The sequence below is a fragment of the Bufo bufo genome, chromosome 1 (assembly GCF_905171765.1).
Source record: "Bufo bufo chromosome 1, aBufBuf1.1, whole genome shotgun sequence".
NCBI classification, from domain to species: domain Eukaryota; kingdom Metazoa; phylum Chordata; class Amphibia; order Anura; family Bufonidae; genus Bufo; species Bufo bufo.
In genome coordinates this window covers 470918288-470931742 of record NC_053389.1, presented here as the reverse complement: position 1 = coordinate 470931742, position 13455 = coordinate 470918288, and positions in this window count along the sequence as shown.

The following is a 13455-nucleotide window of genomic DNA, read 5'->3' as shown; positions in this document are numbered from 1 at the left end:
TGTATCTGTACAGGCACACTAGTAGTCGCATCTACATTGCTCCGCTCGAGTCTGCAGGTCACGTGATCTGTTTAAGATCACATGATCGCATCCTTCGCTAGCGGTAAGTGCAGCCGGCATCTGACAATAATGGCATCATGTTACCCCAGCAACCACAACATCGCTCCATCGTAGGATCCAATCAAAGGGGTCAGTATTATTATCAGGAGCTCACACAATTTAAACCGAGTTACACTAGGGGACTTAGCTGTCAGATCGCCCGCTGTGCAGAAATATGCATAGTAGAGGTCCACGGTCATTCGCTCTACACCTCTGTGAACCCCCAAAAATTTTTTACGTTAAAAACAACATAATACTATTTGCCTTAAATACTGACATAGAGTATACTATTCTATCCCACTTACATTGAATTCAATGTTCAACCCAAAGGGTTGTAACGATCTTAGTGTATATATCCATTTCAATGCCTTCTTTATCAAGATCATTTCCCTATCGCCTCCTCTTCTCAAAAATCCCACGGAGTCAATCACTCTGAATCTTTTTTTTTTAATCAAATCGTTTTTATTGATTAAATAAAGTTAACTTATTGTATGAGTATAGTACATGTCCTCGTCTTTTCATTCACAAATGCAGAATCAGAATAAAGCAGTAGCATATGACAATATCATGGGAAATCACTCTGAATCTTAATTGGTTAATTGAATGTCCACAATCAATAAAGTGTTTAGCTACTGGTTTGTCCAACATACCTTTTCTGATTATGCTCTTATGTTTATTAATTCTTTCTCTAATTTCCATAGTCTTTTCCCCAATATATATCAAACTACACAGACTTTGTATCATATAGATCACTTATTTTGACCGGCATGTATAGTATCCCTTAATCTTATATCTGTGGCCCATATAAGGGTGCACAAAAGTGTCCCCTTTAATCATGTTTCCACAATTGTAACAACACAAACAGGGAAAGTTGCCATTTTTCCGTGGAGCCAGACGCCGCTGTCTATCCATCTGTGTACCCCAATGTCGGCTTTTTCCAGACGGTCTCTCAAATTGGCCTTCTTCTTATAGTCCATCAAAGGGAATACCTCAAATTCTTTCACTGTAGGTAACCCTTTGTGTAAAATATGCAACTCTTTTTTCAATATGTCTGCTATTCTACCACTATAGCCACCAAATGTAGACACAAATGTGACTCTCCGTATTTAACTAATTCTCGATGATGATTGTAATGTACTCATCCTATCAACCACCTTAACGTTATTACATGTCCTCTGTAGTAGTTTCTGAGGATAACCTCTGGTAGTAAATCTCCTACACATTTCCTCAATCCATGTGTCAAACTTCTGTTCATCTGAAACTTCTCGTCTGACTCTGAGTAATTGACTCCATGGTAGTGATTCAACCATTGGGTGATTACTATTCCTATCTGTGGGTTTCTGATACAGATCAGTTTTAATAAAATAAGACCATCCTCCACATATATCCTCACATCTAGGAATTGTAATTCATTTTCAGACACAGTTTTAGTAAATTGTAAACCAGGCACTCCCATGTTTAAATAGCAATGAAAGTCCTCCAATTCTTCCAGTGTGCCTGTCCAAATAAAATAAATTTCAGCGATGTAGCGCCACCAGCACACGACCCTCTCCATATGTGTTGATTGGTACACAAGTCTGTCCTCCACATTGGCCATGTAGATGTTAGCATATGTCGGGGCCACGTTTGATCCTGTCGCCGTACCTCGTTGTTGTTGGTAGAAAATTGTCACCAAAGAGGAAATAATTCCTCCTCGGGACTACCTCTAACAATTGAAGAACAAACTGTGCACCATCAGGAGAGAGGCCTGTGCTGGCAAGCGCCACATCAACTGCTTTAAGACCACCCTCATGCTCAATTGAAGTATACAGTGAAATGACAACAAATGAAACAAAAAGATAATAACTTGGCAACCATATATCTTGCAACTTCAATAAGAAATGGCTAGTATCCCTAATGTATGAGGGGGCGTTCACAGCATGTACACGAAGTATCCAATCTAGAAAAATTGTAATGTTGCTAAATATTGATGCCCTCCCTGAGACGATAGGTCTCCCGTGGGGGTCCACTAAGCTTTTGTGAATTTTGGGGAGTATATAGAGTAGTGGAGTTATCGGATTTGTTATTTTCAAATACTCCTCCAGATCACTATCTATAATTCCTCCATCAACCGCTCCATCCATAATCTCCCCCAATTCACGCATTTTTTCAAACTTAGGGTCACCCACTAACTTTACATAAACTGCCACGTCATTCAATTGTCTCAATATCTCATTTATATACTTATTCGTGTCCATTATGACCATCGCCCCTCCTTTATCATCCGGCTTCACTGTTATATCTTTGTTGGTTTCAAGGGACTTCAATGCCTCTTTTTCCTGTGGTGATAGATTATGTGGTTGGTAGCCCAATTTATGGTCTTTCAAATTTCCAATTTGTTTGGACACAATATCAATATATGTCTCAATCACATGATTACTTTGTGGTGGAGAAAACTTACTCTTTTTCTCTAAATCCAGAACTTTCAGACTGATAGGCTTCTCATTCACATCCAAACTAGCCTTAACTCCTCCTTCAATTTTGGATGCAAAGAAACCCTTCAGTCTCAATCGTCTATAAAACCTCTGTAGGTCCAATTCAATGTCAAACCAGTCACATGTCATTGTAAGTCAACCCATGGCTCAATACCTTAATTTGGTCAAAGGTAAGCTCTACAGAAGAAATATTTACCACCAATTGATTTAATTCTTCGGGTTGCGCCTTGTTGTTCTCCCCTGCGTCTCCCTCTTCCGTCCTGGACATCCTTGGGGCTGTGCATTTCATCTGATGTTTTCTTCCGCCCCGTCTGGATTTCCATCTTTGTTTACCTTTAACGTTCCTAAAATAGTGGACTGCGTAGATTCATCTGTGGATTCAGAATCACAAGTAGTAAAACCAAAGTGACTTTGTTCATATTTCCTGCTCTTTCTCCTTCTAGGTTTCCCCTGGATTTGCTGGGTCTGCCATTTGTACACTTTGCCCGTCTGGTAATCCTCCAGATCTCTATGCCATTTATCTCTATTGGTTTATTCAACCTCTATTTTATGGCGTTGTACATACTGTGTAATTTTTTCTTTATGTTTCAAAAAATCGTCAGCACTCAGGAGTTCCTGTATTTGGACATCCAGTGTCAATTTGGTTGTTTTAGTCACTTCCGCTTCTTTACATAGATATTCAATGTTCAGCAACATAATTTCAAACAAATATTTATTATTCACCAGTTCAAACTTATTACAAAACTCAATATTATTGGGGAACAAATTAGGGCGCAGATGGGAAAAGTCCCCTTGGAATCCTCTGCATCTTATAATATTCCCTCAATGTATTCAGATGTAATTCAATAGTGGTTAATCTCTTTGACTCTTGTTCATATTTCCTTTTCAGCAAGTCAATAGAAGGTACACTTAGAAATGATACAGCACCCCTTTCATCATTAATCATTAATGTATGTTTTAGTCAGTATACAAATACATATTCATGGATGTAACTTCCTGAGTCTTACCAGGTCCTGGGGCAATCTCCATTGTCAATATATAGTACGGGTCCCCGTGCACGCTCCTCGGATCCAATAGTAAAATAATTTTTATATATAGAGCAGCACCTCAGTACCTTGATGACTCGTAATGGAAGATGTGCAACAGCCAGTCTTTGACCCCCGATCCAAGGTAGTCCACAGATAGAAAGTTCAAATAGTAGAGGACAGCAGCATATTCTTCCCAAAAATTCTTTATTTGTAGCTACTCCATGAAAAAATGTACAAACAGGCCCATAAAAGTAGCAATGTTTTGACTACGCAGTAGTCTTTGTCAAGCATAGTATATAGTGTTCTATCAAACATATTTATAGGGCATATAGTGACACCCAAAGCTCTCCTAAACCAATCACAGTGAGTGATTAATATTCACAAATACCTGGCTTGAAAAGCCACCAATAGATACATACCCGACATATGCAACAACAAGCCTGTCAAGCATGGTAAAATGTTTTGTAGGATCGACGAGATGGTTATCGCCCACGGTCTTACCAATCACTGGAAAAAGGTAAAAGACCACTCAAAATATCTAGGTGTGGATAAGGAAGGGAATGATTTGGCAGATTCCCTTGCCAAACAAGGAGCCATTAATGGAGAAGTCCTGAAAGTTGATGATCTTATGGGAACTGTTCAAGCGGAGACAAGAAGACAGGCCCAAAAGGAGGCCGAAGCCAATGTGGTGCAATGGAGCCAAGATGATTCCCCTAGTGAGGATCTCATCGCGAGTCAAAAGGGGGATCCAGTCATTGGTATTTTTTACAAACACATTGAAGATCCACAGAATTGCCCATAACTGTGGAAGACTATGTAGGCAAAGAAGAGTTACGGATTTTGATGAAGGGTAAGTCCCAATTCTCGTTACAGGCTGGATTGCTGGTAAGAACCTCGAAGAATGGTATCTCACAATGGGTACCCGCGGCATTCCGAGGTTTGATGTTACAGCACGCCCATGACGCCCCAACTGTGCTGGTCATCGAGGTGAGAAGTTAGCGTATGAATTATTACGGGATTACGCTTATTGTCCTCATATGTTGCAAGACGTTCGCACATATTGTCAAGGATGTTAAATCTGTCCTCAATTCCAGCCACAAGCACCCACTCATCGGGCACCGCTGATGAAAAGGGGGATGTCCATGCCATGGTCAGACATCCATATTGACTTTATTGGAACAGTAACAACTTCCTCAAAAGGCAACAGATATATGTTAACCGTGACTTGTTTTTTCACAAAATGGGTCGAAGTTCAAGTGTGTGCGCATCTCTACTTATTAACCACGTGTTTTCCAGGTTTGGTCTTCCCCAACGCATCGAGTCCGATCGCGGAAGTCATTTCACTAGTGAGGTGATGACGAAAATGTAGGAGATACTGGGGGTAACAAGAAAGCTACATATAGCTTATCGGCCAGCCTCTAGTAGTGGAGTAGAACGCTACAACCAAACCATTGTCAACATTCTAAAAAAAATTGTCAATGAATCCAATAAAGACTGGGATGTGAAGTTGCCTTTGGTTCTCATGGTCATCAGAGCCACCCCAAGCGCGACAACCAAACTCTCTCCCTTCGAAATGATCACAGGCAGGAAGATGGTGTTACCCCAGCATTTACTCTACCGGACAACAGACCACATTTTGATAAATGCTTCAACAGCTCATCAATACATGGAGATATTACGCAAGCACCTTCAGCATGCATGTGTTTGCCCAGAAGAATATAGAGAAAGCAGCAGTAAGCGCCAAAACCTACTATGATCTGAAGACTACTCAAAAAGTGTACCAGATTTCCGATCAGGTGAAAGAAAGGAAGTTCCTGCCTTCCTGGAAGGGACCCTATGTTGTCATTGACAAATTGTCACCTGTGGTATACAAGATCAAAATTCCTAAGGGGGATGAATTTATAGAGAAATGGGTGCATATTAATCAATTACATACTTGTCATCCTAGGTCACAACTTCGCCAAATGGAAGGATTACCATAGGATGAAAAGTAAAGAGATATCAAGGTTCCAGCTAAAGGAGGAAACCCAGGATTGGTATAGTATAAACATACAGTACGAGTGTAATAACCTATCCTAATGTATTTTTCCTCTGTAACTAATTATCACTTAACTCAATTCTGAACCAAGAACTTGCTCTGTTCATGAAAGAAAACTATGCCAAATTGAAGATATATGGTAGTATGATTTCTTTCAGCGAAGGGTTGATAAAAGGAAAAGTGGAAAGATGTATGTGCTTATATTTGCCATGCAATATATTATAGGCGCAAGATGGCATCAAATATTGTTGCTGCTATCTACATCGTCCTAGTCTTGGGGGAGGAGTTCCACGCTGAACCGATCGCTGTACCAGGCCCTTCATCTGGGATCATGCTGCAGAATATCACGGGATTCATCTTCACGAATAAGAGGATTCCATCCCAGAACATCTACATCAGTTTGGATCCACGCGTCTCCGTTGAAAGACGGTTCAACGTTTGCGAGATTCAGTCTCCAGAGATAAAGATGTGGTATCAAATGCACGTCGGTTATTCCTAAGAACGGATTACACAGATCCTGGAACAAACAAGAAAAACTCTGACCAGGGTACAGTTTTCCACGAGTCAACGACCAAAGCGTTTCCGATTGCAGCAGCCATAATCTTTGGCGTGGTAGGTGCTGTCATTGCCACCGGTGTATCAGTTGCTAATTCCATCTCTATTAAGACATTGGAACTTGAGATCGGTTCCCTAAAAAGAACCTGATGACATTTATGCAGAGTTGGTGAAGCAACATTTTTTGAACTTATATTCCATTGTGGAGGACACTATGGTCACCACCAACTTACATTTAAAGTTATTGACTCACTCAATAAATCACTCAATAAATATTTGTGAGAGTGACGAACAATTTAACCGAGAACTTATGTTCCTAAAGGAGCGTATTGATCCTAACCATCCAAGCGATGTGTTCGATGCAAGTTTTCAGAAAGACTTTAGCAAAGCTCTGGCTGGAACATTACAGACCGAATACAAACACCCCGATTCTTGAGGAACCGCTATGAAAAACCTTTTTGACATTCCAATATAATCCAATTTTATTTCAATGGATTATATTGTAATGAAGGTGGATTTGTTGTGCTTTTTCATGAGGGCATAAAAAATTTATATAAAAGCCATGTTGGATTATATTCACCATCTTGTGTGAATCTTCATGTAGAGTCGAAAATAAGTTCATGGGGAGGTTACTGCTCATTAGTGTTTATACTTGCAAATGTGTTAGTGTGAGAGGAGAAATTCTTGCCTCCTTACAAGTTTATGGCTAAGATAAGATTATTCTCTAGGCACATCTGGTACCTATCACTCGTATATTTAATGCCTATTAATGAAGCAAAAGTCTATAATATCTGTGTATTCATATAATGAGGTTTAGTTAGTTCTTAGCATAAGATAATCAGTGGGACATATAACTTATTTTATATTGTTATATATTATGAACGACCTTGATGTATCCAGTATCTTGCATATCTTTCTCACTAGGAGAATATTCACTTCTAAAGCACTGTTAATAAGATTTCTTCTCATGAATGTACCAGTCTGAAAAGAGGCCTTCTTGTCTCCTTATGGATTTATGACAGGAGATAAGGGTGCTCTCTAGACGTACCTGGTGCTAATTACCTCTACAGTTTGGTATTTATTAATGAGGCAGAAAATCAGTGATATCTATATACGCTTATAATCAACCTTAGTTTTGTATAAGAAAATCAATAAGACATATCTATCATTTTATATTGTTACGTATTATTAAGGACGTTTATGTATCTATTATCATATATTCTTAGGAACGCATATATTCCTATTATATGATGAAGACAGTTTGGGTATGGACTTTGTTAATGAGTATCTGTAAAGATGTGGTGTTTTTACTAACAATCAATAACCGTTGGTGTAGCATAGAAGGCACAGATATCTCTGTGAGAAAACAAGGCTCATTTATATTATTATCGGTCCCATAAATTAACTGTGTGAGAAACATTCAAAGGGGCGCCTAGATGTCTGTCCTTAATTGGTAAGAAGTGTCAGAATTAATCCCTATAGCTTTGATTTAGATTCCAGAGGTTATGTGTATAGAATATGAGATAAAGTCATATTTGGATATTTAACCCTTAACCCTTAAGGACTCAGGGCGTACCGGTACGTCCTAAGTTTAAATCGCAATTGCCGCCCGGTGGGGGTTAATCGCAACAGGATGTCCTCTGAAATCATTCAGCGGGCATCCTGTCTGAACGCCGTGTCGGCGATCGCCGCAAACCGCAGGTCAATTCAGACCTGCGGTTTGCGGCTTTTACCTATTGCGGTGGTGGCGTGTGGCGGTGCCATCGGGTCCCCATGCGGCTGTAGGGGGGACCCGATGGCATGGAAGGCAGCGCGATGTCTAAGGAAGGCATCGCGCTGCCTTCCGGTGGAGAGCCTGTGAGATCCAGCCCCCTGGATCTCACAGGCCGGAAGCTGTATGAGTAATACTCACTGTATTACTCATACAGCCAATGCATTCGAATACAGAAGTAATGGAATGCATTGTAAAGGATTAGACCCCCAAAAGTTGAAGTCCCAAAGGGAGACAAAAAAAAAAGTGAAAAAAAAAGTTGAAAAAATAAAGTTTTCCCTCCAAAAATTAAAAGTTTCAAGTAAAAATAAACAAAAACATCATTTTCCCCAAATAAAGTTAAAAAAATGTGGTAAAAAATAGGCAAAAAAAAAGTATACATATTAGGTATCGCCGCGTCCGTATCGACTGGCTCTATAAACATATCACATGACTTAACCCCTCAGATGAACACCGTAAAAAATAAAAAATAAAAACTGTGCTAAATAAACCATTTTTTTGTCACCTTACATCACAAAAAGTACAACAGCAAGCGATAAAAAAGGCGTTTGCCCACCAAAATAGTACCAATATAACCGTCACCTCATCCCACAAAAAATGAGCCCCTACCTGAGACAATAGCCCAAAAACTGAAAAAACTATGGCTCTCAGAATATGGAGACACTAAAACATGATTTTTTTTTTGTTTCAAAAATGATATTATTGTGTAAAACTTACATAAGTAAAAAAAAGTATACATATTAGGTATCGCCGCGTCCGTATCGACCAGCTCTATAAAAATATCACATGAGCTAACCCCTCAGATGAACACCGTAAAAAATAAAAAATAAAAACTGTGCTAAATAAACCATTTTTTGTCACCTTACATCACAAAAAGTGTAATAGCAAGCGATTAAAAAGTCACACGCACCCCAAAATAGTGCCCATAAAGCAGTCATCTCATTCCGCAAAAATCATAACCTACCCAAGGTAATCGCCCAAAAACTGAAAAAATTATGGCTCTCAGACTATGGAAACACTAAAACATGATTTTTTTTGCTTCAAAAAAGAAATCATTGTGTAAAACTTACACAAATAAAAAAAAGTATACATATTAGGTATCGCCGCATCCGTGACAACTTGGTCTATAAAAATATCACATGATCTAATCTGTCAGATGAATGTTGTAAATAACAAAAAATTCAAACGGTGCCAAAACAGCTATTTCTTGTTACCTTGCCTCACAAAAAGTGTAAAATAGAGCAACCAAAAATCATATGTACCCTAAACTAGTACCAACAAAACTGCCACCCTATCTCGTAGTTTCTAAAATGGGGTCACTTTTTTGGAGTTTCTACTCTAGGGGTGCATCAGGGGGGCTTCAAATGGGACATGGTGTCAAAAAAACCAGTCCAGCAAAACCTGCCTTCCAAAAACCGTATGGCATTCCTTTCCTTCTGCGCCCCGCCATGTGCCCGTACAGTAGTTTACAACCACATATCGGGTGTTTCTGTAAACTACAGAATCAGGGCCATAAATATTGAGTTTGGTTTGGCTGTTAAACCTTGCTTTGTAACTGGAATTTTTTTTATTAAAATGGAAAATCTGCCAAAAAAGTGAAATTTTGAAATTGTATCTCTATTTTCCATTAATTCTTGTGGAACACCTAAAGGGTTAACAAAGTTTGTAAAATCAGTTTTGAATAACTTGAGGGGGGTAGTTTCTAGAATGGGGTCATTTTTGGGTGGTTTCTATTATGTAAGCCTCGCAAAGTGACTTCAGACCTGAACTGGTCCCTAAAAATTGGGTTTTTTAATATTTCTGAAAAATTTCAAGATTTGCTTCTAAACTTCTAAGCCTTGTAACATCCCCAAAAAATTAAATATCATTCCCATAATGATCCAAACATGAAGTAGACATATGGTGAATGTAAAGTAATAACTATTTTTGGAGGTATTACTATGTATTATAAAATTAGAGAAATTGAAACTTGGAAATTTGCAATTTTTTTTGGTAAATTTGGTATTTTTTAATAAATAACAATGAATTTTTTGGACTTCATTTTACCAGTGTCATGAAGTACAATATTTGACGAAAAAACTATCTAAGAATGGCCTGGATAAGTCAAAGCGTTTTAAAGTTATCAGCACTTAAAGTGACACTGGTCAGATTTGCAAAAAATGGCCAAGTCCTTAAGGTGAAATAGGGCTGAGTCCTTAAGGGGTTAATAGAATGATACTAATAGCTTCGGTAATAGTGTTACCTAGGGGTAAATGAGAAACATTACACCAACAGAAGAAGTGCATTTTGGGTAATACAATGACATCACAGTCCTTATCATATGTACACGCCTAGCCGACATTGATTGGAAAACTCCAAGCTAGGAAGGTTTGTCAACGGATAAGTTTGTGATCATAAACCACACACACATGAGGAAAGGGACTACCACCACCACCAACAACAAGAAAAAATGAGAAAACAGGCAAGACTTCTCTGTCCTCATCAGGAGGATCACTCTGAATCTCCTCATCCTCTTCCTCCTCTTCTGCCCACCCACGCTGAACAGATAGAATTAAACTTCCATGGGTACTACCCTCTGTAGTGGAGGCAACCGTCTCCTGCTCCTCCTCTTCGTCGCCCAATTCGCGCTGAGAAGACAGACGAAGGGTGGTCTGGCTATCACCCTGTGTAATTTCTTCTTCCCCCAGTTTAACCTCTTCCACATGCAAAGCGTCGTCCTTAATTGTGAGCAGCGAGCATTTGAGTAGACACAGAAGTGGGATGGTTACGCTGATAATAGCGGCATCGCCGCTCACCATCTTTGTTGATTCCTCAAAGTTTCCTAAAAAGTCACAGAGGTCAGACATCAATGCCCACTCCTCGCTTCTGATTAGCGGAAGCTGACTGGAAAGGCGATGACCATGTTGCAACTGGTATTCCACTACTGCCCTCTGCTGCTCACAAAGCCTGGCCAACATGTGGAACGTGGAGTTCCAGCACGTGCTCACGTCGCACAACAGCCGGTGAGCTGGCAAGTTAAAGCGCTGCTGCAGCAATGACAAACCAGCTGAAGCTGTCGATGACTTGCGGAAAGGTGCACACACGCGGCGCACCTTCACCGGTAGCTCAGGCAAATTGGAATAGGTTTGGAGAAACCGCTGAACCACTAAGTTTAGGACATGGGCTAGGCATCGGATGTGTGTGAGCTTGCCGAGCTCCAAAGCAGCCACCAAGTTATGGCCATTATCACACATAACCATGCCTGGTTGTAGGTTGAGTGGCGAGAGCCACAGCTAAGTCTGGTCTCTTATCCCCTGCAACAGCTCTGCGGCAGTGTGCTGTTTGTCCCCTAAGCATATCAGCTTCAGCACGGCCTGTTGATGCTTCCCTACTGCAGTGCTACACTGCTTTCAGCTACCGACTGATGGCTGACTGGTGCTGCACACTGATAATTCGGAGGTGGAAGTGGAGGAGGAGGCGGAGGAGGAGAAGAAGTGGGGGTTGGAGCCACTAACGTAGGTGCTGGCGGAAACCCTGATGGAATTAGGGCCCGCAATCTTCGGCGTCGGTAGAACCTGTACCATCCCAGGGTACGACTCGCTCCTGGCCTCCACAATGTTCACCCAGTGTGCCGTCAGGAAAATGTAGTGTCCCTGGCCAAATGCACTTGTCCATGTGTCCGTGGATAAGTGGACCTTCCCAGTAACTGCGTTGGTCAGGGCACGTGTGACGTTTCGGGACACATGTTGGTGTAAGGCGGGCATGGCACACCTTGAAAAATAGTGGAGGCTGGGGACAGAGTACCGCGGGGCGGCCGCCGACATTAGGCTGCGGAAGGCCTCAGTGTCTACAAGCCTAAATAGCAACATTTCTAGGGCCAGTAATTTTGAAAGGTGCACATTTAGTGCTATGGCCTGTGGGTGGGTGGCTGGGTATTTGCGCTTGCGTTCAAATGCCTGGGGTAATGACATTTGGATGCTGCGCTGGGACAGGGAAGTGGATGTGGTCACTGATGGTGCTTGCGAAGGTCCAGGTGCAGGGCAGGAATTTGACAGGTGATTGGTCAGCACCTACCATAGGGGAAGAGGAGGCAGTGGTGTGACCCGCAGACACAGATTGTGGACCCCACCATTTGTCCCACTTATTATGGTGCTTGGGTGCCATGTGGTGGATCATGCTGGTGGTGGTGAGGTTGCTAGTGTTCATGCCCGGCTCATTTTGGTGTGGCACAGGTTGCAAACTACTATTCTTTTGTCGCCCGCACTTTCCTCAAAAAAGCGCCATACTGCAGAACACCAACCCTTTGGCAAGGGAGATTTATGTAAGGGGGTGCTCCGTGGAACAGTTGTGGGCCTGTTTGGTGTGGCCCGCATTCTCCTTTTTGCCACCATACTGCCTCTTTCAGCCTGTTGCGGTGCTGCAGATCCTTCCCCCTCTGTACAGCTTTCCCCGCTCAGCTTTTCACCTTCCCATGTTGGGTCAGTGACCTCATCGTCCACCACCTCCTCTTCCACTTCCTCACTCTGATCATCCTCTTGATTTGTTGACCTAACCACAACCTCAGTGATTGACAACTGTGTCTCCTCCTCTTCATCAACCTCTTGAGACAGTAATTGCGGTTGACTCATTGGCAACTGTGTCTCATCATCATCCACCTCATTAAAATCTAATTGCCGTTCCCCACCGTCATGTTCTTGTGACTGTGGATGCTCAAGAGGTTGTGAATCAGGGCACAAGATCTCATGTCCCTCTTCAAGCGTGCTTGGCGAGAGGGCCAAATCGAGTAATGGCGATGAAAAGAGCTTGTTGGAATTTCCAAGTGTGGGATCACTTGTTTGGCCAGACTCTCTATGGTGGGATGAAGGAGGATCAGGGAGAGGATTCTGTTGACCAGACTCTTGGCTACTGAGACTGGACTCTGTGGAAGACAGGGTGGTGCTTAACCGACTGGAAGCATTACTTGCTGCAATCCAACCGACCACCTGGTCGCACTGGTCTGAATTCAAGAGTTTTGTCCTGCGACGCCCTGAATACTGGGACATGAAACTAGGTATCGTGGATGATTGTTTTTCTTGTGCTCTGGCAGCAGGCACAGTTTCAACGCGCCCAGGGCCACGGCCTCTGGGTGAACCATCAGCATCACAGCCACTTCCCCGTCCCTAAGTGCTCGCCCTTCTTCATATTAAATGTTATATGCACGCTTGACACACAAGATGTGTCACGGATCTCACAGTTCACAGCAAGCACATTATATTGAAAAAGTATGTAAACGTATGGAAAAAGGAAAATAGATTTCACTTATATTTTTCCAATCTCTGGCCCTGACACACAGAAGGTATTGGAGAGATGTCACAAGTCACTGCAGACACCCACTATATAAAAAGTATTGAAAATGATGGAAAAAATATAGTAATTTTCACTTATATTTCTCCTATCTCTGACCCTGACACACAGAAGGTATTGGACAGATGTCACAAGTGGCTGCAGACACCCTCTATAGAAAAAGTATTG